We start from the raw sequence: 27,133 nt of genomic DNA on the forward strand, positions 1-27,133 counted from the left end.
CCTTCTGTCCCGGAGCTGCTGTCCAAGGCCACAGGCTAATCTCACACTCCTGGATCCCCCACTCTAGCTGGGGGCCGGGTGGGTTGGGGGGACGTCCCAAGAGCTGGTCCTTTGGTCAAGCAGTTCTGTAATCTGTCACTTTTCTGGGCAGGTCCAGAGCTGGCCTTCAGGACACCGAAGAGGATGCCTCTCCTAGATGGGCCCTGGCTAGGCGGCTGGGGGCGCCATGTCCTGTGGCACTGCAGAAAAAGAAAAGACAGGTGAGTGGTCACCAAGGAGCGGGTACACGGGCATTCCCCGTGGAGCTCCCCAACCTGGGCGGCCGGAGATTTTCCCGTGGCACCCGGCTGAGCAGACAGCTGGCACTGTGCCTGGCTGGCAGAGACAGCCTGGGAGCAGGGCCCAGACACTGCTGGGGGTGGCAGGCTAGCACAGCCCGGCTGGGGAGACAAGGAGAGGGCCCAGAGCCACAAAGGGCCTCTCACCCATAGTCCTGAGGGGAAAGGTCAGGGTCTGCCACCCCAGAGGATCCTTGTAGCAGAGGCAGGCCGCTGGCCCTCCTCCCCACAGTGTGGGTTACCTGAGGTCAAGATGCAAAGAACCGTGTGCTTGAGGGGAGGAGAAGGGAGGGGGAGGAAAAGCCGCTTCCCTAAAGCATTGGCACTTCTCAGAAAAATGACTCCTAGGCCAGGGGGCCCTTCTTACACCACTTCCCCCCAAAATCCAAGCCCAAGCACCCCAGATGGGTTTGTCCCACAGGCCCAGGGAGGAGGTCCGCTGCCATACACACAAATGGGGAAATGGGAACCCAGGACTCCTGGGTGTCACCTCCGATGCTTATTAGCATGATGGGCCACCGGTGGGCAGGGCGTCAGGAGGGCAGGGACCGCCCAGGGTGGAAGCCCCTTACCCCCAGGGAATAAAGGGGTAGGGGGGACTGATGAACTCAAAGTTCACCCACACAGGGGCGCCTGGGGGGCTCAGTCGGTTAAGCGTCTGCCTTGGGCTCAGGTCATGATCTCAGGGTCCTGGGATCGAGCCCCACGTCAGGCTCCCTGCTCATCGGGGAGCCTGCTTCTTCCTCTGCCCCTCCCCCTGCTTGTGCTCTCTCTGTCTCTCTCTCTCTCTCTCAAATAAATAAATAAAAATCTTTAAAAAGAAAAAAGAAGTTCACCCACACCCTCTGTCTGCAGAAGCCACATCCCTGGATGGGGTGGGAGATGGGCACAAGATGAAGGACCAGATGCCCCCCCCCTCCAATAGTGTGAACACAGATCCATACTCTGTTTGAACAGCTGGGACCAGAGGACATGTACTGATAACACCATGGGGCAGAGAGAGACAAGAGATGAACCCAGAGATCCCAGGACACAGTGAGACAGGCAGCAGTGAAGCAAAGAGAGAGAGAGAGAAAGAGAAGCATCCACAAGAGAACGCTTCAAATCAAATCCACTTGGGGTATAGGATATCCATACACAAACACAAGTGCATGGATATATTTATATATGAATACATAATCACATATACATGACATATATACGGTATTATATATATGTGAAAAACCTATATGAAAGACCAAAACAGAGAGACAGACAAAAAGAAACACAGCCATTTAAAACCACAATGAGATACCAATTCATATCCACTAAGGTGGCTGTAATCCAAAAGACTACTAACAAGTGTTGGTGAGGATGTGGAGAAATTGGGACCCTCGTCCATGGCTAGAGGGAATATAAAATAGGCCAACTGTTTTGGGCAACAGTGTGGCAGTTCCTCAAAAAGTTAAACAGTTACCCTATGATCCAGCCTGTTCCCTTCCTAGTACCCACGAGATATGAAAACAAGTTCACACAAAAGCTTGTACACGAATGTTCACACCAGTTTTTACTCATAATGGCCAACAAGTAGAACCAACCCAAATGTCGATCAACTAATGGATAAACAGAATGTTGTGCAGCCGTATGGAAGCTTATTCTGTCATAGAAAGGAATGAAGTACTGATATATATGACTACAGCATGGGTACACCCTAAAAACCTTATGCTAGTTCTAGAAGGCCACATACTGATGATTCCATTTATATGAAATGTCCAGAGTAGGCAAATCTATAAAGACAGAGAGTAGGCTGCGGTTACCAGGGGCTAGGAGGTGGGTCTGAGGGAAATGGGAGGTGACTGCTGATAGCTATGGGGGCTCTTTTTGGGGTGCTGACAATTTTCTAAAATGGATTGTGGGGACAACCACACAGGCTGTGAGTATACGAAAACCACTGAATTGTACACTTTAATGAGTGAATTTTATGGTATTTGAATTACATCTCAATAAAGCTGTTAAAAAGAAGAAAGGAGAGGGGCGCCTAGGTGGCTCAGATGGTTAAGCGTCTGCCCTCGGCTCAGGTCACGATCCCAGGATCCTGGGATCGAGTCCCGCATCGGGCTCCCTGCTCGGCGGGGAGCCTGCTTCTCCCTCTGCCTCTGCCTCTCTCTCTCTCTCTCATGAATAAATAAATTAAAAAAAGAAGAAGAAGAAGAAGAAAGGAGGGATGGATGCCTGGCTGGCTCCATCAGTAGAGCATGTAGCTCTTGATGTCAGGGTCGTGAGTTTCAGCCCCATGTTGGGGGTAGAGTTTACTTAAAAATAAAAAATAAATATAAAAAAAGAAGAAAGGAAGGGAAAAGGAAAGAGAAAAAAGGAAAAAACAGGGCCCTGAAGACCCAAACTAAGCACTGCCTCCATGTCCAACCCCTAATCCTCCCCCTCCCCCTCCCCAGCTCAGGCCGTACCAGGTCCTAAGCACCAGGCTCCAGGCTCCAACCTAGAGTCCAGGGTATATGCATACAGCCAGCATTTGGCCAGGCACCATGCCTGGGGTGGAGGAGTTCCTGCCAAGGCCACTGTGGACAAGGCCAGGACTTTTGCGCCCAGCTGGGCCAGGCTGAGGGAGGGGGAGGTGGGGACAGGTACTTGCTAGGGAGGGGGCAGCTCCCCCAGGAGTGAAATCTGGACCTTGTTAATGACCATGATTTTTACTGGTACTAATTATGACAACCATAAGGCCTCTCTCCTTACTCCTGAATGAGGTGCCCCCTTCCCTCCCCAGGCCCCTGCTGATTCCCTCCCAGGCTGAGAAGGCTGACGTCAGAGGAACAGGGGCCCCACCCATTGGGCCAGCTGCCACCCCAGCCCCCCACACCCCTGTGGGGCCCCACACAACGGGAACTCTCGAGCTGAGGGAGCCAGGCAAGGGAAGGAGGGGTTGGCTGAGCCTCATCAGCGCTGACAGACAGACACACACACACACACACATACACAGACTCTCTCTCTCTCTCTCTCTCTCTCTCTCTCTCTCTCTCTCTCTCTCTCGCAGAGACTCACACACGTAGGTCTATGGAAAGCGCGTCCGGGTGGGCAAGAGCATGCTTGTGTGCCCCAGCCTGTGTGTGTGCGGGCACGCACGTGAGGAGAGGGAACCTGGAGATACCATCGCTCCACACCTGGGCTCACAAAATGAATATGTCCTGGGGCTTGTGTGCACGGCCCCAGGACACAGCTCCCCGCAGACACACAACCACGGCCCCACAGTTTCCCAAACCGTACATTCCCTGGCCCTCCCACAGCCAGGCTGGCCTTTGTACCTGCCTCCCTGGGGGCCCAGCCCCCAACCCACACACTCAGGTGCACCCGCTGACAAATACTCAGGTGGGTTCACGTCCATACAGGGGCCTGCCTCCCTGAGGAAAGGCCCAGGAGGCTGAGGCCCAGAAAGCCATTCACTCCAGGCCCCAGGCATCCTGACCCAGCTTTTAGGGGTGGAAGGTGGATTCAGTCAGTCCCTCTGCCTCCCACCCTTGCCCCCAGAGGAGAGAGAAATATAGCCACCTTAATGCCTCAACTCTGCCCGTGAGGAGTTAGGCATTGGACCAAGATTCAAACCCTCCACCACCACCACCAAATCCACATGCCAGGGAGAGACTGAAAGGCCTCCCCAACCCCATCAGAGCCTCACTATCCCTAACCCAGGTCAGCCTGCAAACTCTGGTGCAGAGTTACTCAGCTCCCCGGGGAGGGCCTTGAGCCATGGGAGGAGGTAAAGGTCACAGAAATGGGCCAAGAGCCAAGCTGGTCAGGGAACAGGGATGGGCGAGGGCAGGGATGATGGGGCAGGGGCAAAGAACACAGGCCCTGCCTCATCCCTCTGGAGCCATGACCCTTGGGGAGGCACCTGGGGCCCATTTCCCTGCACCCAGGGGAGAGAAGAATGGTCAGAGAATCAAAACCAGCACCAAAGAAAAGGAAAACAAACTACCCACATCCAACCTCCACCCCGTGCCCGCCAGCTTCACTGCCCATGGGTACCCTCCCTCGAGGGAGAGAAAACCACAGGCCCACGCCTCCAATACGCTGAGCCTCGCCTGGGCGCAGTAGAAGGGGGTGGGGGCTGGAGTGCCGGCCACCAGCCACACACCCTGCCCACGGCGGCATCCCTCACTCCCAAAAGGTGCCAGGATACCTTCCCTGCTGTCAGGCGTCCCCACCTGCCCAGTCCTTACCTCCCCAGACTCACACCCCCAGAGAAGAAGATAAGAGCTGGCTGAGCCATGAAGGTGGTAGAAAGAACAAGAAGTTTGAAGGGTCAAATCTCAGCTCTGCCACTCTGGGTGACCTTACACATGTCACTTAACCTCTCGAAGCATCTGTTTACTCACTTGTGAGCTGCCCCCCGCAACAACTGGGGGTGTGATTTCAGACAGACAAGTCTGGAAAGCACCGTAGCACAGCGCTGGGCACACAGGAGGTGCTGGGCAACTGGGCCCCTGTCCCCACGCCCCTCCCCCCGCCCGTGCCTCCCGGGGCCACGTGTCTGCTCTCCCCGCTCCCCAGCCAGGGCTAGCATCTGTGGACAGGCCCCGGATAGAGAATTACCCATTTTCCAGGGTCTGCTTCCCCCCAGACTGAGGAGAGGGATGTGGGTGAGGGATATTCGGGTGTGGGTGGAGGCCCAACCACAACACTTTCCTAAATTCCCTTCTTTCATTTCACAAACCAAAAAAGGGAAACCTTTGGATTTGGGGAGGGGAGGAGGGGAAGAGAAAGACTATTTCCTTTCCTATCCCCAGAGAAGAGGAGCCAGGGGTCCCCAGATCCCGCTGGCCCAGCCTCCCTCCTTCATTCACTCCTTCCTCTCAGCTCTCCAGGCTTCCCCTCCAACCGTGGCTCCCAAGGAACAGAAGTCAGGCAGTCCCGGAGGGGCTGACACAGGGCGATCATGACTGGGGTGCTTAAAAGAAGGGGAAACAGGGGCTTTCCTAAGCATTCTAGAAAGTCAATGAATCATAGGCAATGACACCCAAAGCTCAGCTCAACTTGGGTGGGGGGCAAGGGGACACAGAACGTGAGCCCTGGTTGAAAACAAAGACCTACCCCTTTGGACCCCCCACCCTACCAGTAGCTGGCAGGGCAGGGCAGGGCGGGACGGGGCAGATTTCAAACCAGAACAGTGGGCTGGAACTATTTATAAACTTTCCAGGAAAACACACACACACACACACACACACAGCCACAGTTCTCCCCTCCTCCAAGTTCTTCAGATCTTCAGCAAGGTTTGGGGAGCAGTGATGACCACTATTCCCTCTTTCCCTTTTCCAAAGGTTCCTCTGGCCAAGGCTTTGAGCCCTCTCGTCCCCCAAAAGCCCACAATCTGGCCACTCTGGTCCTCTGTTTACCTTTTGCTCACCAGGGTCCCAGCTGCAGGGGGCCAGCAAGGCCAGCCCCACTTGGAAAGAGATCAGCAGCCCAAGAGGGCCTGAGTAGGATCACCTGGACTCTGCTAGAACAGGTGCAGGGCACCTCTTCTCCACCAGACCCTTGGGACCCCAGGCCTGCCTCACTGGAACTAGGACTTGTTTGAAAACCTGCCCCAAACCTGTGCAGGCCTTGAGCACATCCTCAGACGGGGTTTGGGGAAGGCTCAAGTCCAGCATCTTCCTCGGGATGCTGCCACTGCCCAACTGCCTCCAGATGCAGCACTCAGCCCCAGAAGAGTGTGTCTGATGTCTCCTCACTCAGCGCCCTGCCTGGCCCAAGGTTCTGCCCCAGCTACACAGGGCCACCTGACCTGCACATGCCACCGGCTCAGCAGCAACTGAATACCAAGCAGAAAAGGCAACTGGAAAAGCCCAAGCCCGGGACAGAACAGGTTCTGGGGGGAGGAAATGCTAGTCTCTGAGGGCATGGTGGTGCCTCCAACTCCGCGTCCCCAGGGACTGCATCCCAGAGCTCCCTGGGAGCCGTGCTCAGGAACTCCGAGGCTCAGGGTGGCTGAGGGGCCACCCAGAACCCACTGGGTCTTCTTTCAGAGCAGAGAGTAGGTGAAAGGGCAGGGGGCAACCCAGGCCTCAAGGAGAGGGAGCAACCTACCGGGAAGGAAGAAAACAGGAAGAGGAAGAGATGAGCCTGCTGAAGCCACAGCCAGACCACAGGAGTGTGTGGACCAAACAAAGGCACCTCTGTCTGGGGGGGACCAAAGGGGCACAGACAGAGGGGACCCCCCCAGCTTGGAAACCACCGTCCTTAGACCCAGCCTGGCACGGGGCTTTCCCCACCCTCACCTTGGCAACTGCCCCCTCACCACTCGTCTGCCCATCCACCATGCAGGGAGCACAGAGCAAGGGTGTGGGTGTGCGTGTGCGTGTGCGTGCGTGTGTGCGTGTGTCTGCAATCCCCCCGCCCATCCCCTCAGCTCTGCCCGACAGCCGAGACTGCCAGATTCTGAATCCCACGACAGTCAGCAGGACAGGGTACTACCAGTCCCCTCCCAACACCCCTCCCTGGGGACCCAGACTGCAGGGAAGCTGGAAACGCGCCCCCCCGTCCTGCCTCAGGATATCCTTTTGGCTCTGACCCCAGACCAGGCCTTGAGTCAGACTGTACCCCACCCCACATACCCCCCACCCAGCGACCCCCCCCCAGGAATTTCCTCCTCTACACCAGCCTACCAGTTGGGGGTTAGAACTAGGGGGAATCTCTTCTCCTCTCCATCCCTGGCTGAAGAGGGAAGCCCACGAGGGGGTGGGAAGAATGGGTCACAAAGTCTTACGGCCTTCCCCTTAAAGCACACGGCCCGCACGCCCAGAGAGAAGCTAGTACAGGCCATGTGCAGGGGTGAGGATGGTCTGCAGACCGCCATCTCCCCACCCCTGAAAACACACACACAACCTGCCCAGAGCCCCTTCCCCCTCCAGCCTGTACCCCAAGAAATCACAGAAGCTCCCTGAGGAAGGCAGTTTCCGTGAGAACACAAGATGGGAGAAGGTCCCAAAGGTAAACGGAGATAGGGAGCAGAGAGAGGTTCCTCGAACCTCTGTGATCCATCTTTAAGGCAGCACGACCCAGGCTGGAGGGGACAGCATGTGCACAATCAGTCGGACTCACAGCCAGCCACAGTCAAGCACAGCCAGACGCGGTCACACTCTCCCCAACATTCGGTCTAAGTAGGTGGCTATGACTCCCTCCCACAGACAGAAGTCTGGGGGGCCCTGGGGGATCTGGGGCATCAGAGACCACACACACTCAGCCTGAAATAGCCCCCAAGGCAGGCCCCTCAAGTCCCCCCCACAACTGTGGGTCTGGGGGGAGGAGCAGCTCCCTCCCAAGAACCAGGGTAGTGCCCAGGGCAGCCATCTCCATGGCAACCAACAACAAACATCCCAGGAACCACAGTGGGACAGGAAGTGACAGGCACGTGACAGGAAGCCATTTTTTTCAGTGGGGGGGGTTGATAATGATTGTTAGCAGCCCCTGGAGAATCAGCTGTCCCCTAAGCTTCCCCCACACGGAGCTGGAGGGGAGGGGGCCAGCCGGGAGGGAGGCCACCCCCTACCGCAGTGTGCAGTGTGCGAGGTGGGTTGCAGGGCTGACGTGCCCTCCCTCCCAGCCTGCCACTCACGGTTCTCCCCCTGGCTCCCCCTCCCCTCCACTTCCTGCCGTGACTAGAGATCAGAGAACTCCCCACCGCAGCTTCCCCTTCTCAAGTCTCGATTCCTGGGCTGGAGGTTTCACCGTGGGCCGAGGGACAGAAGGAAGGAGGGCTGGGGATCTGCGGTAGGACCCAGGGGACAGAGGCTCCGGGGGGAGGGGCCAGGAGGGAGCCACTCCTAGGTAGGTGTGTACACAGAAGCACACAGCGAGTGGGTCACAGTGACACACGGGCCGGGTGCAGTGACACGCAGAGACTGCCTGACCTCAAGCAGCTCTGGGGGGAGGGGAGCAGAGCCACTGGATCCAGCCCGTGTGCCCCACTCCAGCCCTGTCCTGAGCCTCCGGGTTCATCTCAGGCAGCTACTGGCGGCCAGACAGGCAAGATCCCAACTGTACCCAGCCCCCGCCGCCTCTCCCCTGCCTTTTGTGCTGAGGAATCCCCCCTCCCTGCTCCAAGGTGCCCGCCCAGACGAGGGCACCTTGGCGGAAGGTGGGGGGAATGGAACCTCCCTCCACCCCCCTCCCCTTCTCTGCAGATGTCCCAGACTATATTTAGCCCAAACCAGGCGGCCAGCCAGACCCAGACTCCTCACTGGTCGGGAGCTGAGCTCCCAGTTTTTATGCAATTAAAACATTAACAGAGAACCACCCCCATCCACAACCCCCATGCCCCCCAGCCCTCCCAGAGCAGCAGAGCTCAGTTAAGTTAAACAAGGCCAGCCCAGCTCTGCAGCCAGTGGGGGGGGGGGGGTCACTGGGCAAACAGCAATAAACTCATTCCTTTGCCCATCTCTCTGGCCCTGCCCCCACAGGCAGGATTGGGATATCATCCATTAGATCAGGTTGACACTTGGGGAGCAGGCTTTCCTTATTCCGGCCGGCCGGAAGGGAAAAGCATATCCAGAGGGTTGGTGGGGGGGGTTGCCTGGTTGCAGAAATTCCACCTGTCATTTGTAGCCCCCTCCATGGCCGGCTCCAGTTACAGGGCTGGGGGCTGGCAACAGGTGCTGGCCAGGCTGGCAGCAGTCTAATCCCCCACCGGCTCCCCAGGGCTGACAGTGGTGCCTGGAGGTCCCAGCAGGGGCCAGGCAGGCAGGATGCTGGGTAGAAGAAGGAGGCATCACTGCCCGGCAGGTGGAGGCAGGGACAGACAGCTCAAGGCCCTTCTGTATGACCTGGCTCAGTGGGTCTGGAGAAGACAGGGAAACCTGCGTTCTCCAGCACCTAGTTCATCTCCCCATGATGCCAGGCGGGCGGGCTAGAGTGTGGGAGGTCTGTCTGCCTGCTTTTCCTCCTCTCCAAATTCCAGGAACAGGCAAGGGAGGCTCCAGTTGCAGAAAGAGAGGGAGAGCAAGCAGGCGGTCCCAGCTGGGGGGGGGGGGGGGGACTGGAGCGGAGGCATGATCCAGACGAGCAAGAGACACCCACACCCGAGCCAGACGGGGGACAGACACACCGACGCTGACACATTCTCACACTCTGGGCCTGGTCCCCGCACACCGCCCACCCTGCAGGGACACCCAGACACTCTCAGGCAATCCTGCCAATCCCCAGAACACTCCCTGGACACACACGGAGATCCAGGCACTCGCCCCCACCCTCCATCCCCCTACAAACCGTGTGGGCTCTAGACAGCAGCGAGCCTGGAGAGGGGAACAGAGGGAAGAAAGACAGCAGCAGCAGAGGGGATGCGCAGCCAAAGCCCTGGGAGCTGGGGTATCAGCTGCCACACTCATTTCCCAAAACCCAGTAAGTCAAGACAACCCTGGTCGTCTTGCCAGGGACCCTGCCAGCTTCCCACACTCCCAGAACCACTGCCACCAGAAAGGGGCGTGGGGCACTGGGAAAGTGGAGATTACCACGTTCATTCGTCACAGGGATAGGATTACCTTCCCCAAATGCCCACCACCCTACATCTCAGACACCACTCCTAAACAGACCTCCAGAAAGGCCCAAACACACCTACCCCTCAGCCCAGCCCAGGTCCGGCCCTGCCCTGCCGCAGCCCGTGCTGCCCAAAGGACAGGGAACTGGGCACTGAGGTTCTACACTTTGGAGCAGGCTCCACCCTCATGTCGCACAGTTCTGAGAACTACCCCACTAAAAAACCTAGAGTCTGAGCAAGAAGTGGGTTGGGGGGAAAGGTTCCAAAGAGCAGAGCCAGCTTCTAAGACCAAAGGATTTAGGGAAGGGGAGCTAATTAATTAAGGTCTGGGTCAATGCCCCGAAAACAGACTTGAAGGGCCACTCAGACGGTGTCCTCTCCCCCCACACCAGACGGGGGTGGCAGGAACCACGTCATGGCACATGTGGGTGACTGTGCCCAGCGGGGGAGGCACAGGGGTGATCAGGATGGGGCTGCCCACAGCTAGCTTCCTGCCAGGCTGCCACATGGTTGGGAGTAGGAGGTGGACCAGAGAAGTGTCCCAGAATGGTAGCAGGGGCATTTAGGGTCAAAGGATGGAGATTTAGGGGTTACAGAAGGAAATGGCCTTGATTAAGCCATTCTAAGCCCAGGGTCTTCTCAAAACTGCTACTTCATCTGCACTGCCCTCGCCAGTCCGGTGGGGAAATTCCTGCCTTGACCATTGCATGCATGTTCGCTCACACCCTCAAAGTCCAAAGCTAAGATCCTCAGTTCCCAAGGGCCTACTGCAGTCTGACCCTAGCGACCACTCCATCTCAGGACCAACATGGCCCAGACTCCCAAGCGAACTGACGTCCTAGCCCCTCCCAGTGCACTAAAATCTTTCATAGCCACAAACTCACTGACCCCCCTCCCCAACTTCCTCCAGCTCCAAATACTCTTTTTCTTGTTCTTCCCCCAGACTCATCTCCACCCCCCACGGGGGGAAGCCCCAGGGTGCCAAGCCACCTCCACTCCAATCTGGGGCTTCCCCGTCCCAGCCTCCCCATCAAGCACAAGGCCCTGGAGGAGAGTTTGGGGCTTGAGCCCACTTTTGTAGCAAGACCTGGCATCCTTACTGAATAACTTCCCTAGAACGACCCTGCCCTATGACCACTGCAGCCAGGGAAGGGGACAAGAGACATCCCTGAATCTCCCACCCAGGGAAGTGGAGGAGGGATGGTGGTCAGGAGCAAAAGTGAGGGGGAGTTAGCAGCAGAGGGTGGGGGAGTGGGGGAGTGTTCTCAGGAACAAGTCCCTCTAAGAACATATAAATACATACAAGTGCACATAGCCCGCAGACAGAAGGCAATCTGGTTAAAGAGGAGGGAGATGGCACCAGGTGAGTGTGGAGGGTGCCCCACCATGCCAGCACATGGGCATCCTATCCAAGAGAGAATGGACAGAGGCAGAGAAATCTCTCCCAAAGGCTGCCGGGCTTTTCCTGTCTGATTTCCATAGGAGTTGGTCCCCATCCCCAGCCTAGCACACTGGTGGCCTGCCCCCCTTCCCACTGAGCAGCCTGACAATAGGGCAGTGCCCAGAGAAGAGGGGGGGGCACAGCCAAGCTGATTTTTCCAGCGCCCCCCCTTCCACATACACATCTGGCTAGCAGCTTCCCCTCCTCGTGGGTGGCACCAGGTCCCAGACACCCTCAGCAGAGCAAAGACAACCAGTCCATTCCGCCCTCCCCTCATCCCCAAAAGCTTGCACAACCCCATGGTAGCACCAGACCCAGAGACCTGCCTCCCCTGACTGCACTGACTCCCGCACCCAATTCAGTCGGCTCCCCTCACTCCACGGGGGACACCAGCTGAGCGGGCCCCGCCCCCCAGCCGGCTGCTCCGGTGGGGGTGGGCCTCCGGGCTGATTCCCCCCAAACCACAGGGCAGCTCAGATAACAGGAGCGAAAGGAGGGGGCTAGTCCGTTGGGCATCCGATCTCTCCCCAAACGGGTTTGAAAGTCTTTTTGTTTTGTTTGTTTTTGAAGAGAAAAGCGAGAGGGAGTGGGAGTTCCCAGCGGCGGTTCTGCCACAGCTCGGGCGCCGGGGACACGCGCGGCAGACGGCCCCAGATGCCCCACGGCTGCGCGCGAACACTCGGGCGCAGACAGACACACAGACCGGGCTCCCCCACCCTGAGCTCGGCGGCAGCGGGGTAGGAAGCCCAGGAAGCCCCAGGTTCCCGTCGGAACCCGCCCGGCACCGGGTCCCCCGCCTGCAGCTCCTATCAGGGGCAGGCCACAGGGCTCCGAAGCCCGCGGGAACAGGGGGCTCTCCAAAATCCCCGGGGCAGAGGTTACCTCACAGCGGGAGGAAGCAATCCGTCCAGGGCGCCCGCGGGCTCGGCGTCTGCCCTGACGACGGTGCTGCTAAGCGTCAGGGGTACGGGGTCCCGGGAGAGGAGCCGTCTGGGGGGCCGCGGCTCAGGGGCGCGGGGCGAAGGCAGCGGCCATGGCGAGTCACGTGCGGAGGCTGAAACTTTACCCGGAGCCCCAGACTGGGGGGGGGCGGGGGCGGAGGGTACGGAGCAGGAGGGGAGGCCCTCTCCCCCCCAGGCCCGCCTCCGCCCGCCCACTGACCTATCACCAGCCAGGGGCGGGCCCACAGGATCACGCCCACCCCCCCCCTCCGTAACAGGCCCAGGGAAGGGCGAGTCTTAAAGGAGACGTGCCTAGCAGAAGGCTGGACCGTGGGAATCTGGGAGAATTCCCTCCCTCTGCCCCAAAAGGAGAGATTCAGAGCAAGGAGAAGTTCTGCAGAAAGAACGGAAAGAGGGCTCCGTACAGAAAGTACAGCAGTGTGTGGTGTCGTAATCCCTTGCCCCCAACCACACACACCCACCCTCGCAGGGGCACGGATCACACACACACAGCACACAGCACACACACGCCCCACACCTAAACCGGGAAGAGGGCATAATATGGAACTGAATACAGTGACTCTGGCCCCGGCTATCAAGACCCTGACTCCCATAGTTATAATCCTCCAGGGATCGATTGGAACTGAGAGCTGTGCGACCTTGAATAAGTCGCTTCCTTTCTGTGAATCTTAATTTTCTCATCTGCAAAAAAGGAAGTGCAAGAGTAGGTAGACCTCCCTCGAGTAATAACTGCTCTCCTCTTTCCCCAAACACTTCTCCAGCTGTCGCAGGAACTCGGTCCCAACCCAATCCCCAAGCATCTCCCCGCCAAGTACCCTTCCCCCGAAAGGGCAGTGGCCCTTGGAGCTTCCAAGAGGCTAGCAGGGGGCGCTCAGGAGCACCCCTCCATATCAGAGGACTCTGGCTCCAGCTTCTCTCTCTTCTGGCCCAGGCTGGAGGAGCCAAGAAAGTTCACGTTCTGGTTGGGGGGCGGGGGGCAGGATCTGAATCACTCTCCATCTGCAGAGACCCCAGTCCCCAACACAGCCACAGGCAGCCTCCCAGCTTGCCGCTCCGTTTGGAGGGATCACGTCCCCACCTCTAGCAGCCTACTGGGGGATGAAAGAATCACGAAGGGACAACTCCCCCTTCCACGGTCAGAGAAGTGGCCACAAGTGCCCCCACAGGACTTCCCACTGGAAGGGGAAGTGTCACACTCCCAGGCCTCCACCCCAGTGAGGAGACTCTCAGGCTGACCCGGCTGGCAGAGCTCTCAAAGCCACCGGCCTGACGGGGCCCCCACTGTACAGACTAGGAACCGGAGGTCGGAGATCGGGAGCGGACTCGGGGTTCTGTTCGCCATCGCACTGGCTGCATGGCTTGGGGGAGAACTGAGGTATCTGATTGCCTGCCTCCAGCTTTAGTCCCCCCAGCCTTGGTAAGGGAGGACACGCCGGGTCGACGGGACGCTCTGCTCTGAGGTCCGGCACCGGGGAAGGGTGCCCGGGCAGCGCTTCTCCAAGCCCCTGCCCGCCCTCCAGGCCCGGCTGTCTCTCGCTCCCGTCTGGATTTCCGTCCACCGGTGCGAACCGCCCGCCCAGCCCCTCCCGTCCTGTCCCGTCCAGATCCATCCGCAAACATGCGCTCAGCGGGCAGGAATGCGCCAATGGCTCCCAGATGTGGACGCCGACGCTTAACCCCTTCCCCCCCAGCGCCCCCCCCCGCCTTCCAGCCTGAGCCTAACCAGCAGCAGGGGGCGTCACCGGGGGGGGGGGGGAGACCAGCCTGGGAGGGGGCTCAGCGCCAGCCACCCCTAGCCCGCGCAGGCTCTTCCTGCCCCAGATTCTACCAGTATCCCTTCCAGCTAAGACTAGAGGGGAAGGACCATGAACACAAAAACGCAAGTATGCATAAACACAGGTACACTGCCTCCCGTGAAGGGCGGCCTTCACATATACCCACCAGCGCACAGAGTCACGTACACCCGTGCACACCGAGATTCAGAGGTGTAAACGCACACGCAGGACACCCATATATGCACACCCATGTGCACCTTCAGAGCACACATGTGTGCACCCCCACATGCACACGCAGGGCACACGTGTATCCACATTCTTGAGTAGAACCGAACAAGCTCATATAAGATGCATTTGTGCACCACCAAGGTCACGGGGCAGAGTGTGGGGCACACTCCTGAACAGACATAGCAATAGGCCCATGTGCAGATGAAGGAAGAAATTCATGCACCCACATATCCATTCCCCACAGGGGGCCATACACTCAGACACCCATAAGAATAAGCACACAGCCCACAGGCCTTTGGGGCACCTCCCCCTCCCACCCCCCCCACCCCCCGCCACGGCTCAGGGCACCCAGTCCTGCCTGTCCAGTGTCTAGCCCTACCCAGGCTTGACTCCAGGAAACAGGAGAGGTCCCCAGGTGGGAGGCCAGGAGTCTTCAGTCTGCAGCAGCTGAACTCCCACAGCAGGGTCCCCACCCCCAACCTGCAGGGACCCTCACACAGAAGGGGGGAAAAGTGCAGGAGGCAGCAGGAGGCGAACAGACCGAGAACGCAGGCCCAGGGGCTCCTCACTCTCTAAGAAAGACACTCCTTCTTGGGGCCTGCCCTACCCCTCCCACACACAGGGGGCAATGGGCTGGGGAAGGAGACCTAGCCACTGTTTTTCCCAAGACAGAGCTGCCTCTCCAAACTAGAGGAAACCCTAGAGAGCGCCCAGCAGCCAAAGGAGATACAAAATAGCCCTGAGACCGCCCCCCAGGAAGGCCCACACTTCCAGCAAAACAAGGCCTCCCTCTCACAGCCTCTGAGGAACTCCTAAAGAAGAGCACCCCTGGTAGTGTGAGGAGAGGATGGAAAGCATGACCACCTGGATGCAGGCGGGGTGGGAGATGTCTGCTGGAACCTGCCCAGCCACTGACTCTTCTTTCCTTCCCTGGCTGCCCTCCAGCCCCCTCATCCCAAGGGGAGCTCCTCCCGCAAGCACACTCCTGCCCCACTCCATCTGATTAACACAGTCCTGAAGGGTCATCTGGGGCAGGGATCCTGCTGCCATTGTGCAGATGAGGAGACTGAGGTGCAGAAAGGAAATTGCCTTGCCCAAGGTCACCAGCTTGCCAGTGGCAGAGCTAAGATTCTGACCCACAGTCCTCTCCTCAACCGCCCCCACTCGGCTCCGAATCAAACATCTCCACACAGTACCCTGCTGCCTCCTGTGTCGTCCTTCACCCCCTCCAGAGAGCACATGGGACAAACACCATCCTTGTGCGAGCACTGCAGGGTTGTGGGCGGCACCAGGACATGCCAGAGACAGATCAGAGAAGACACCGGGGGCTACACACATGCCCCCCCCAACCCCACCCCAAGCATGGTGCCCACCTGCCCAGCAGGCATGGCCGGGTGACTCAGCTGCATCCGGGGGAGATGCCAGGGCAGTGACTCACCTACCGAGAAGAGCTGAGCCTGGCACCTTGCCAGCCCCAGGACAGAAGTGACTTAGTCACCAAGACTGTGATGCCCAGCAGGCACAGCCCAGGGATTGGGGACAGGGGCAGGCTGCATCCTCCATGGTTACATGCGCCCCCTGGCGAAGAACAGGTGTCCCAGGGCAAGCCGTGGCTGTGCCCGCCCCTGCCCTCCCCCCCATCACGGCCCACCCCCAGCTCACCAGGCCCTGTTCCAGTGCAGACAAGTTTTGTGAGACCCCTAGGCTGCCCTGCCCCCCTGCGGCCTGCCCCCTGCCCATCATTCACCACCCACTCTCCCACCAGCCCCACCTCCTCCCGCCACCCAAGTTGTACCCAGGCTGTGCGGCTCCTTTAACATGTCCTGGCAGCACCTCCTGCCCCCACAGCCCTTCTCCACCCCCAGCGCACACACATGCACACTCACACACATTTCTGCCAGCCCTGCTTCAGCCAGCAGCTGCTGAAGCTGTTGAACCGGAGGGGAATGGGGGGGGTGCGGGGATTGGGTTACCAGAGGCTGATGCGGTGGGCTGTCACCCAATCCCTCCCCAGCTAGTCCTCCCTGGGCACAGTCTCCCTCACCCCTCACCCACCTGCTTCCCCCCACCTCTGGCTGGCAGCCTACTGCCCTTTAAGCCCCTCCACCCCCACTCCACCCAAGCTAGAAAATAAATGTTCAAGAGTATTTGTCATGCTAAGGCAGCCCAGTCTAGGAGAGAAAGAGAGAATGAGAGGGACAGAGAGAGAGATGGACAGAAAGAGTCATTCCTGCGCTCGGTGCCCCAGCCACAACCCACAACCACTAGGTGTGTAGATCTCCGGGTACGTGGAGCTGGAAAGGGACTGAGTAACTCGCCAAGTCCCGGGAGAGGTGGGGGGGGGCCCAAGGGGAGTCGACAGGCTGAACAACCTCAATCCATTTGTGCTATTGATTTCTCACACAGTGCAGCAGGCCTGATGGAGGGGGGGCATGATAAATCAGCCCCCCAGGGACAGAGACCGTGTGGAGGGGGGGGAGGGGCTCCTGCACCGCAATCTGTGGCCCACTGCGCTGGGCTTGGTGGGGAGGGTGTGGGCAACAGAGGACTGGGAGACGCCCGAGTGGCAGGAGGTGGTGGGGGCATGTTGGGCCCAAGCCTACCTGGAACACCTCCTTCCAGCTGCATCTGCAGCTGATTGGAAGAAAGAAGGTGGGGGACAGAAGCACCACCTCCGGCTCCATAAGCAGGGCCCTGAACAACTCCAGGGGGCGCCACTCCCAGCATAGTCAGTGTGCAACATGGCGGCCCTGGCGATGAGGCCGAGGCAGGACACTAATTCTGAGGGACCATAATTCTCCACTGAACTTTCTCCTCCTGAAGTTCAACCAGCTGCCCCTGCCCCCAAGCCTCGGAGGAGGCTTCACTTCTGACTTCTGACTGGAAGCCTGTGGTAGTTTACCCACTCTTCGGCCTGCTCCCCTCCTTCGTTGGGGGCACTGGCAAACAACCAGAAGGGCCCAGGCAGGGCAGGATGGGGGCTCTGGAGAGCCTGCAAAACTACATCCTAGTGCTTGGTCTGTCCTCAACTCACCCCAGGACTGTGGACAAATCCAGGCCCTCTCTGGGTCTCTAAGATGGAAGAAGACCGGATGCCCCTTCCCTAAGGTGTCTCCAAGCCCAGGCTCATCAGCCTGTGAGCCTGTTGAAAGATGCCCAGCGCCTCGATTCACACCAGTGGCCACAGGCCACTGAAACAAACCCCAACCCTTGACCTCCTTCCAGCCGGACACAGGCTCTCTCCACACGGTGGAGATTTATAAACAAACCAAGCTGGGGTTTACCAGAGACCCTGCATAAACAGGCAGAGAGGGAAACAGACCAGTAGGGGAGGGAGGCATAACCAGGTGCCATGAGGGACACCTACAGGAGAAAATCGGCGCAAGGGGTCTGGGCTGGGGCCCAGTGCAGCCCGAGGACTGGTTGAGTGTCCTAGGGCAAGAGACATCCCCCTCTCTAGGCCTGTTTGCCCCTCTGTAATGGGGAGGGACTGTCGAGGAGGTCTCTAAAGCCCCTTCCGGTTCTAAGTCTAGTAGGACAGAGAGCCCTGAGGGCTCCCCAGGATTCCTCCGCCTGGCCTGGCCCATCTACCTGGGTCAGGACCATCTCTGCAAGGCCCTGCCCCAGCCCAGCAAGCCTCTCTGCCTGGTCTGCTGCCCCTCTGGCTCTTCCTCACTCCTCCGCCTGCCTGCTCACCCTCACCTTGGCCAGTCCCTCTGCTGCCCCGTGCTTTTCTGCACGTCCCTCCTGCCAGGGGACAGACCAACTAAAAATAGTCCCTGCAGCCTTTCTCGCCCACAGCTGCCCAAAGAGCAGGAAATGAGGGGGGCAGGGAGGCCCGTGTCCTGCTCTCCCCCACAAACTCCCAGCTCCAAACCAAGTCCAGCACTCCAGCCTGGGGCTCCTGCCAACTTGGCCATCTCAGGGGCATCCCACACCCCTTCCCTAGGGGGAGGCCTGCCCATAAGTGCCTACAATCCTAGAGCTGTCCTTGCCCTCCAAGAGGAGGAGAGAGGAGGCAAGCAGTCTAGAGGGAAACCTTCCCAATTTCTGACAAATCAGTGCCAACCACATTGTGGGCACTGAGAGGGCAGGGCCTGGCTCCACTGACTGGTCTTTTGAGGGCAGAAGGAATTGGCATGGGGAAGTTTGTGCTGGTTTCCTTCATCCTGGCCCAGCTGGAGAGAAGACAAAATAGTGCCCCAGCCTCAATGAGGCTAATCCCCTGTTCCCCAAAATGTGTGGGTACAGACACAGGGGTTTCAATGGCCACCCCCAGATACCATGGGGAAAAAAAGCTAAAAAGAAGAGAAGATCTTGTCTGTCCATATGTAGAGATGGAAGCCTGGAGGCGAGAACAGGCCATGCCTCCCAGGCAGGACGTGTGCTGCCCCCAAGCTGAGTCAGAGGCGAGGAGGGAGGAGCCGGGGCGCTGTGGTGCCAGGGGCTGTGGCGCCCCCACCCCTATCCCACCTGGGATTCTTGACGCCTCCCAGCCCAGGGAGAAGGCCCTCCCCCACAGAAGGAAGGAAACCAGCTTAGCGACTCTCTGGAGGCCTGCAGGGCAGCCCTGCACCAGGAGGCAGGCGGGAAACCCAGGAGTCCTGGCGCCCAGCCCAGACAGTGAGTGAGAGAAATACCTTGGAGGGGAGGAAACAGCCCACAGTGAAGCAGGCACACGGTGCCCCCAGCAGCTCCCAGATGTGACCCGTAAGGGGGGAACTGGCCAAAGGGGCTGGATGGGGAAAGTGAACCCATCTCCCAACAAGAAGAGAGAAGAAAGTGGGGCCATGGGGACGGGGGAGGGGGCAGGGCAAGCCTGGTTCTCACCTGCTGTCCTCTCCTCCAGGTCACAGTCAGAGATAGCGACATTAAGGCCACCAAAGATCAAAGAGGTCCTGGGGTTTCCCCCTCCCCTAATCTTCATTCCTTGCGTCCTCTGGCACCCCTTCCCTGGGGCCAAGCCAAACCTGGAGTCCGCGGGCCCAAGGTGGTGCCTGGGAGGCCTGGACAGTGCCAGGGGCAGCCCTCATACCGTCCTCCCACTGGCTTCCCTCCCGCCTGCTCTCAGCCGTCACACAGATCTCAGCTGTCCAATCCGATTAGGGCCCCTGCCCAGTGAGCCGGACAAGGAGGCCACTGGGCAGAAGGACGGGGGAGACAGGGCTCAGTGGGAGAAGGTGTGGAGCCCCAGAGGAAGAAAAGCCTGGTGGAGAGGTCTGTCCTCTGACCACAGGCTCTCTGGCGACAGCTACCACCGGCATTAGGGTAATTCCGCAGCCCTGGGGACAATGGCCTGCCTGGTTCTGCCATCCCACAGATGGGCAAGGATGGGGGGAAGGAAAGCCAAGGCAGAGAGACTGACCTAGATTTAGGAAGAGAATCCCGTCCTAGAACCCCTACTCCTCCCCCCCCAGCATAACTACCATTTGCACTGGTCTGTCTGATACATTGTCTTATGGGGTCTTTATGGAGGTGTCCCTATCAGGCAAGTGGGGATTGCTACTGATAGCCATTTTTACAAATGAAGAAACTAAGTCTGCTGTCTTCCTGGTTGTTGGCCTCACTGAAATAAATTATTTTCCTGTCTCACCAAAACAACAATGAAGAAAGAAAGAAGGAAGGAAAGAAAGAAAAAGAAAAGAAAAAAAGAAAGAAAGAAAGAAAGAAAGAAAGAAAGAAAGAAAGAAAGAAAGAAAGAAAGAAAGAAAGAAAGAAAGAAAGAAAGAAAAAGAAAGAAAAGCGAAAAAGAAAAAGAAAAGAAAGACTGAGCCTTCAGTATAAATGCACATAACCACTCACACTCAGAATCTCTGCTTCCTGGGTCAAGAGCAGAATTAAGTCTGAAGTCGCTCCATTATCCACCCTTTCCTGCAAAACCAACCCTTAGGGGACCTGGGGAGTCATGGAGCGATGCAAAGCACACCCCACACCTCGACAGTTACCAGATGGGGACATGCCGCCCACTCCACCACACAGAGAGCTAGAGGGGTTCCCCAAAAGCGTGACCAGTCTTTCCTATCACTCTCTTCCCCAGTTACGTTCAGAGGCAATACACACATTCACACAGTTACTCAGACAAGCCCTACTCCCCTCCTGCAAACCCACTAAACCAGAATGAGATGCCCTAGATCTTCAGAGAGCAGGCTTTTTCAGCCCCCAACTGGAAGGAAAAATCAGCCACTGTAAACAGTAGGTACTGTTCAGCCTTTTCCCAGAGAGCCTGCAGGAGGGCAGAAGCTTCAGGGACAACACCAGGAGTCTGAGGCTCTGAAAGCCAAGGAACCCAGGGAGCTGGCATGGCTGGGTGGCCTCCCAGATCTGGTCCACACCCCCTTCCCCAGCCATCTGGGCTGAGCCTGTTCTGGCCTGGGCCACACTCTGGGACCTCTCCCCTTCAATGCACACAGCCACCTTTATCCAAAGCTTATAGATCTTAAAACCACATGGTCCACACCACACACACACACACACACGCGCGCGCGCGCGCGCGCGGGGGGGGGGGGCGGGTCTTTGCAATAGGTGCTGAGGTCTTGGCAGGGATGGGGGCTCTAAGCTGAAAGAACTTTCCCTAGAGGAACAGGTCACCAAAAACCACTCACAACCTCCACTGCCCTCCGGCAAAGCCTTTAGCCACCCAAGTGTGAGAGGAGCCTGGAAAGGGGTATTAGGTCCCCTACAAGGTGAGTAGGGAGCTGGGGGGCTGCAGAAGTCCCAAGCTCTTGGGGCTGGGAGGCCGGGAGGAAGCCCGAGAGAAATCCCCCAGGGAGGCTCGGGTCCCTCTCCCGCTCGCTCCGCTTTCGGCCCGCACTGCCAATTCCACCCGCCGAGGGGAGGTGGGGGAAGGGGCATTAAGCAATACTGCAAGGGAGGGTGCAAGGGCGTGGGGCCTGGGCAGACCTTCCCCCCACTTTCCATTCTTAGCCTGAGATCCGGCAGTGCCTGGGGGGAGTGCAGGAAGGGCGCTGTGGGGCACGGGGGCTCGGAGCTCTCAGACACCCCACTGTTCCCAGGCCCCCACCTCCCAGGACCACAGTGAGCGGTGGGGGAGGAGGGATGGGGAAAGCCTGAACTGGCGAGAGGGAAACGACCAGATCAGCTGCGGGGAAGCCCGGCGGAAGGCGGCCGAGGGGGAATTGGGGAGGGGTGTGCGCGGTCCTACCTGCTCAGGTGCGTGCTGGCAGGGGGGCGATGGGGTTCCCAGGAGAACCGGGGAAGCCCTCTCAGCTCGATTCAGGATTTCCCCCAGCTTCTGGGTTAGGCTGCTGCAAGAGGCACGGGTTCCCGTTGGGTCCTAAAGCCCACTCTCCTAGGAGTAGGCTCTCCCCGCCCTCTTCCACCATCCCTGACTGGGTCAGCGGGTACAGAGCTGACTGATGGGGCAGAAGGAACTCACTGGGAGAAAGCCGGAGGTCTGAGTCATGGGCTGGGGACCGGAACAGTCCTCAGTCTCAAATACACAGCACAGAGATGACTTTAGCCGAGGATAGGATAATATTCGACCTGAGGAAAAGGACATTTCTTCCTGCCCGTCCCCAGCGGATGATTTGGGCTTTGGTGCTGAAGATGGGGCTTAAGATTTCCTTCCTTATCACTCCGGCTAAGCCACCTGGCCATTGAGAACTTGGGGATAGAGGCATTCGTTTTGGACAGATGCTCACTCCTATCCTCCCCCTCATAGACATAGCACAGTCTCCAGATCCCTCCTCACTATTCCTAAATACCTAGGAGGTCACTCAGGGGAGGAAGGCGGCGATCCCCCCCCCCCCACCTCCAGCAAATAACATGGTAATAGGGCGGTGAGACATGGATGGCAGTTGGATACTTGTATAGTTTCATACCCTGGCGGGGGCCTGAGAGTGTGTCGGAAATGAGCAGACATGCACAAACAGATGAGAGTGTGAGCAGGTGGAGCTGGGGGACTTTGAGTTACACCCATCACCAGAAAGGGCAATTGTCAGTGGAAGAACGAGATGTAGAACCCAGGGCCCTAGTGCGGCTACCCAGTCCTGAATAGGATCCTGAAACTTTACCAGAATGAATACGGTAAAGAAAGAGAATGTTTTCCCAGGTACCATTTGGGATAAATACAGGGGGTGGAGGGGCCTCTTAGCGCAATTAGATCAACTTCAAGGTTACAGACCCAGTTTAGGATAGACGATCTTCTCAGCAGCTCAAAAGGAGGCACTGGGGTTTGGGTCTGGTGAGCCAGGGAAAGATGGATGGGAGGTCTGCAGAGGGCTGTAGTGAGAATATTTTGTAAGGAGAGTTGCACAGATCTCCAGCAGCAGAGCAGGGAAAGTGTCACGGGGTGAAGGGCCGGGAGAAGTCAGAGACTGATTTGAGGGCAGGAAGAAAGCATGGCCTAGAAGGGGAGAGGGCAGTGGTGTTGCATCTACCTCTTTCTAGAAGGGGAGAGGGCAGCCGTGTTGCATCTACCCCTTTCTCTGTCTTTCAGGAAGAACTGAGGAAAGGAGCCAGATAGAAGGATGGAGGCCCCAGGGTGGAGTCCATGGGGTGAGCTCAGGTCAAGCCTTTCTCCCTAACTTGCCTCAGTTCCCTCCCAGCTGTTAACCAGGGCTCTTGGTTCTTCCCAGGCAGTTAATGAGTGTTTACAAAAGAACTTGGAGAGCCTCAGATCTCAGCTGGGCCGCCACTACAGTTATAAAGCCCAATAAGGGCCGAGTGTTATTTGGAGAGGGGAGGAGTAGGGCAACAGGGAAACAGACTACTCTCTTACAAACTAAGGATAAAACCGAGCTCAGAGAGGAGCACAAGCCTCAGCTGCCACAGGATATCCTGGTGCCCAGGGATGGAGGTCACGCACCCCAGTACCTCCAACCACCACCAAAGGCTGGCCTCCAGCTAACTGCAGGCAGAACCCAGACTAGCAGCTGGTCTTCATTAACTCTAGCTTTTTTTTCACCCCCCACCGTGAACCCATGGCTTCTACAGGCCTAGGCTAGAGGGGGCTGCCCTAGCCCGACCTTGCAGCTGACTCGGGGGTGGGGGTGGGGGGCACCGCACCAAAGGCCAAGTCACCAGCTGAAAATAAAGTAGAAGCAAGATTCCCTTTCCCCATCGGGAGCAAGGAGAGAGGAAAGGAAGGAGTGTGGGGGTGAGAGGGTGGAGGTGGGGGAATTTAGGGCAAACAGCAGGCAGTGAAGTCAGCTGGATTGAGGCCCAGAAACCCCCACACCCTGGGGCCAAGTCTTACTCCAGCTTTGCTTTCAGCCTGAGTCTTGGCTAGGCCCCAAACTAGGGAAGGCCCTGGCTGCCCCTTTCCGCCTCCCTACCCCCACCCTTATTAAATACACATTTTATCTCTCAGCATCTTCATTATCTTAACTGAAGGAGACAAGCAGTGGATGGCGGCAGCGGAGCGTCGGGAGAGGGGGGCGGTGCGGGGAGCAGGCGCACCCTTGTTATAAAGTGCTGATCTAGCTCTTTCAGGCAGTGTGGGAAACAGAGGAGGGATCAAAGAGACGGAGGCTGATTCAGAACTCAATTAGAGCTTTTTTAAAAAGGAGCTGGCTCTCTCCTTTCGCCAGTCTTCAGACAGCCTCTACCCAGGCCCCTTGCACCCAATTAGCTTCTACTGCCAGTGCCTTGGGGCTGGGGTTGAAAATCAAGGGAGGCCAGAGGGCACACCTTCTCCCCCTACAGAATGCACTTCCGAGAAGAGGGAGACCTGTGCTGTTTGCAGCTTTACAAGAGAATGTATTAGAAGGCACCTTACATTTTCAGGAGGAACCCGAGATCACAACTTTCCTCAAGAGTTAAAAAGTGGGCACCAAAGGTGTGTTCCTCCCCGATCCCTTTCTGAGAGGTACAGCTTCTGGCCAATCTCTAGGGCCCCCATCTTCCCAGCCCAGAGGTAGGACTAGGACTCTGTCCCCAAACCCAAGGCTGCCTGGGAGCAACACGGAAGTTGCCTCAAGCAAAATGCCACTACATCAGAAGGAGCGATGGGTACGCATCTGTGAGGCCAATAAACGCTCCAAAATGTGTCAAGACACATCTTGTAGGATGGAGCACCCTTCCTTTACAGGGGCCCACTCCACCTCCGTGCGGAAACACCAGCAACGTGTACCTCCAGAAGAGAACTGGCCTGGAGTTGGAGGGGAAAGCAGCACCTTCCTCGGTTCATTTGTCCGTTCATTCAACAATCGTTTACTGAATACCTACCAGGTACCGGACACTGTCCTAAGTGCTGGGGACAGACACAGATGTAAGTAACATCTCAAACTTGGCTCTTTCTTTCAGTCTCCGTCGGTAGTCAAGGCAACACCTCTCAATAGATATTTTTGAAAATCCCCAAGATATATCTCCTCCATCCTCCCTTCCAGGTCTCATTGGTAGATTTTTTTTTTTTAAGATTTTATTTATTTGACAGAGAGACACAGGGAGAGGGAACACAAGCAGGGGGAGTGGGAGAGGGAGAAGCAGGCTTCGCACGGAGCAGGGAGCCCGATGCAGGGCTCGATCCCGGCACCCTGGGATCATGACCTGAGCCGAAGGCAGACGCCAAACGACTGAGCCACCCAGGCGCCCCTCATTGGTAGATCTTAAAAGGCACTTAATAAAGGCAGGGAGCAATGGAATGGGTGGGGTGGGGGGTGGCAAACAGAGCTCTGCCAACATTTTTGATCTCTGGGAAGCCTGGACCTCACACACTCTTCCCAGTTAGTTATCTAGCCACAGGCAAGTCTTCACTGAGCCAGAAATGTCAGTGGCAGCTCTGGGGTTGAAATTCACACCAAAATTTTATTGGTCTATGTTCTTTCCATGGCAGTACCAACATTCTATGGAAGCTTCATCTGCTTCTTTGAAGAAAAATAGATCAGGATATCGACACACACCCTACCACCTTCAAGAGGAAGAATGTGGGTCAGCATCTTCGCCTCTACTCCATGTGAAACAGGCTACGATCCTGGCAGAAACTAGTAACCACAAGCCCAGCCCATCCCTCTAAAAATCCCACTACCTTCCCATAGCTCTGAGCTTCAGTGAGAAAAGCCAGCAAGAAAAGGACTTTTCTTCCTCTTCTCAGTCTGCTCCCTGGGTATCTGAATTACACTTAAGACTTCACTGACAAACATACATCAGCTTTTGCTCCCACAAGGGCAGCGGAAGCCAAGCAGGGACTCTAAGTCTGCTTCACGCATCACTGACAGAACCAACCCTGCTCCAATTGCTGAAGTCTTAAGAGCAGAAATGACCTAGAAATTGACAGTGGGGGAGAACTGAAGGAAAGGGAACTAACAACCCAGTACAGAGAAAACCCTATTTCCAAATACCAGGGGAAAGGGGGAGAAAAGAGGTAGAGGGGAAAGAAATTTGGCCCTTTTGAATCTGCAAATGCGATCTTGGCTCCGAGCCACGGAGGATACATAGCAGCCCCACTGCGAGTTAAGCCATGTTCCTGACTCAAGCCCTACAGTTAAGAGGAAGGCGCCAAGCCTCAAACACAATGAGGTGGGGAGGCCGCTCCTTTCTGGGCAGGATCCTACTGTGGACACAGAAGAGACAGCAGCTGCCCACAGTGTGGAAACAAACTGTAAAGCAGTCACGTCTCTTAAGGCTGCAGCATCCAATAAAATGTAATTTAAATCAAGCCCCGCATCTGTTCTCAATCCCATTCAGTCTCTGCTTTCCATCAGCCTTCGGACAGTCTTTGCAATTATGCTTGTTAACCCTTGTAGCCCCAGACACTCTCGGGCTCCTAGGTATGGAACTGTGTTTTCCACTCACAAGTGACCCTCAGAGGGAGTGAGTGCTCTAGTCAAGGTGAGAGGGCAAGAATGACATTCAGACTCCTCTGCAGACTGCTCTGCCACACCCACTGGCGGGTGGTGTTCATTTCAGAGGGCTCTCTCTGTGTGTGTCCTTCTAGGCCATACCATCTGCTGCGGCCCAGATCACATTGCAAGGATACAGTGGGCAGCATGAATGAAACAGCGGCCGACAGATCATTTGTACAATATCAAGTTCCTAAACTCAAGTCATGTCAGAGAGGCCAAAGAGCTCAGGGAGCAGCACAGACTTGGTCACTGGCTCTCAGACCATTCCTATCGCACATGGTTTGCATTCCAAGCATCTGCCTGAGTTATATAAGTAAAGCCATCTCCCCAAAGGATCAAACTTAAGTTTTCTCCCCCTTCCCTCAAAACTACCCCAGCCCCACGGCCTGAATTTTCAAGGCAGTCAGTGTTATAATGGTGCCCTCTGGTGTCCCCGCCACAAATTACCACTGAATGCCACTGGAAACCAAACCCAGAAAAGGGGAGACTTGAGTAGCCATATGGGTTAATTTATCTAATAAGACTGGAAAAATCTGAGGTTTTAGATGAAAATCCAACCCCAAATGAAGGCATCTGGAAACAAGTGGCTTCATCTGCAGGCAGCTAAGACTGTGGGACAGTTTGGGGTGAAATATTCACATTGTTTGCTGAAAGTTTGAGCTCTCTTGAAATGTGCGTGCTTAAAAAGACAAAGAATGCAACTAGGAAATAAATATATTCACAATCCGTACGGTTACATTCCTTTTACCACCCCCACAACCTTGGGAGTGCCCAAGAAACTTAATGAGTCTTTAAAATGTCACAATGTGGAAGTATGTGCAAAGTGAACACAGTATACCCCCAAAAGAAAGAAATTCTTTGATCAAAGTGTCTCCAGATCTCCACGTAGACGTGCTTATTTTCCTGGAACATCGTTTTTCATTCTTCTTACTCTAGCCCCAAAGTTCTTTAAAATACACCAATATTTGAAGAAACTAAGAGGTAAATACAGGCACATTCCACCATATAAATCCTGTATACTGTAATACAAGCATACTGGTTAGAGACACAAGAGGTGGAGGT

The 27,133-nt window shown here is 56.9% G+C and overlaps 1 protein-coding gene and 1 long non-coding RNA gene across 9 annotated transcripts in view; one reads left to right on the forward strand and one right to left on the reverse strand.

Annotated features, from left to right (window-relative positions):
* Positions 1 to 167: 167 nt before the first annotated feature.
* The window catches only part of CDC6 (cell division cycle 6), a 45,953-nt gene continuing 18,987 nt past the window's right edge, over positions 168 to 27,133 (reverse strand). For all 8 annotated transcript variants that reach the window (XM_088028283.1, XM_088028281.1, XM_028089924.2 and 5 more), the window contains one exon: positions 168 to 239. The gene's annotated coding sequence lies outside the window, so the exon portion shown is untranslated. The remainder of the gene's footprint in view (positions 240 to 27,133) is intronic.
* On the forward strand, positions 20,804 to 25,884 carry LOC114198491 (uncharacterized). The gene is made up of 3 exons (XR_003607105.2): positions 20,804 to 20,950; positions 22,726 to 24,498; positions 25,063 to 25,884. It is a non-coding gene; the product is annotated as an uncharacterized LOC114198491 (long non-coding RNA).

The sequence above is a fragment of the Eumetopias jubatus genome, unplaced genomic scaffold (assembly GCF_037043125.1).
Source record: "Eumetopias jubatus isolate StellerSeaLion01/CBP00866 unplaced genomic scaffold, mEumJub1_p1.0 scaffold_10, whole genome shotgun sequence".
Taxonomy (NCBI): domain Eukaryota; kingdom Metazoa; phylum Chordata; class Mammalia; order Carnivora; family Otariidae; genus Eumetopias; species Eumetopias jubatus.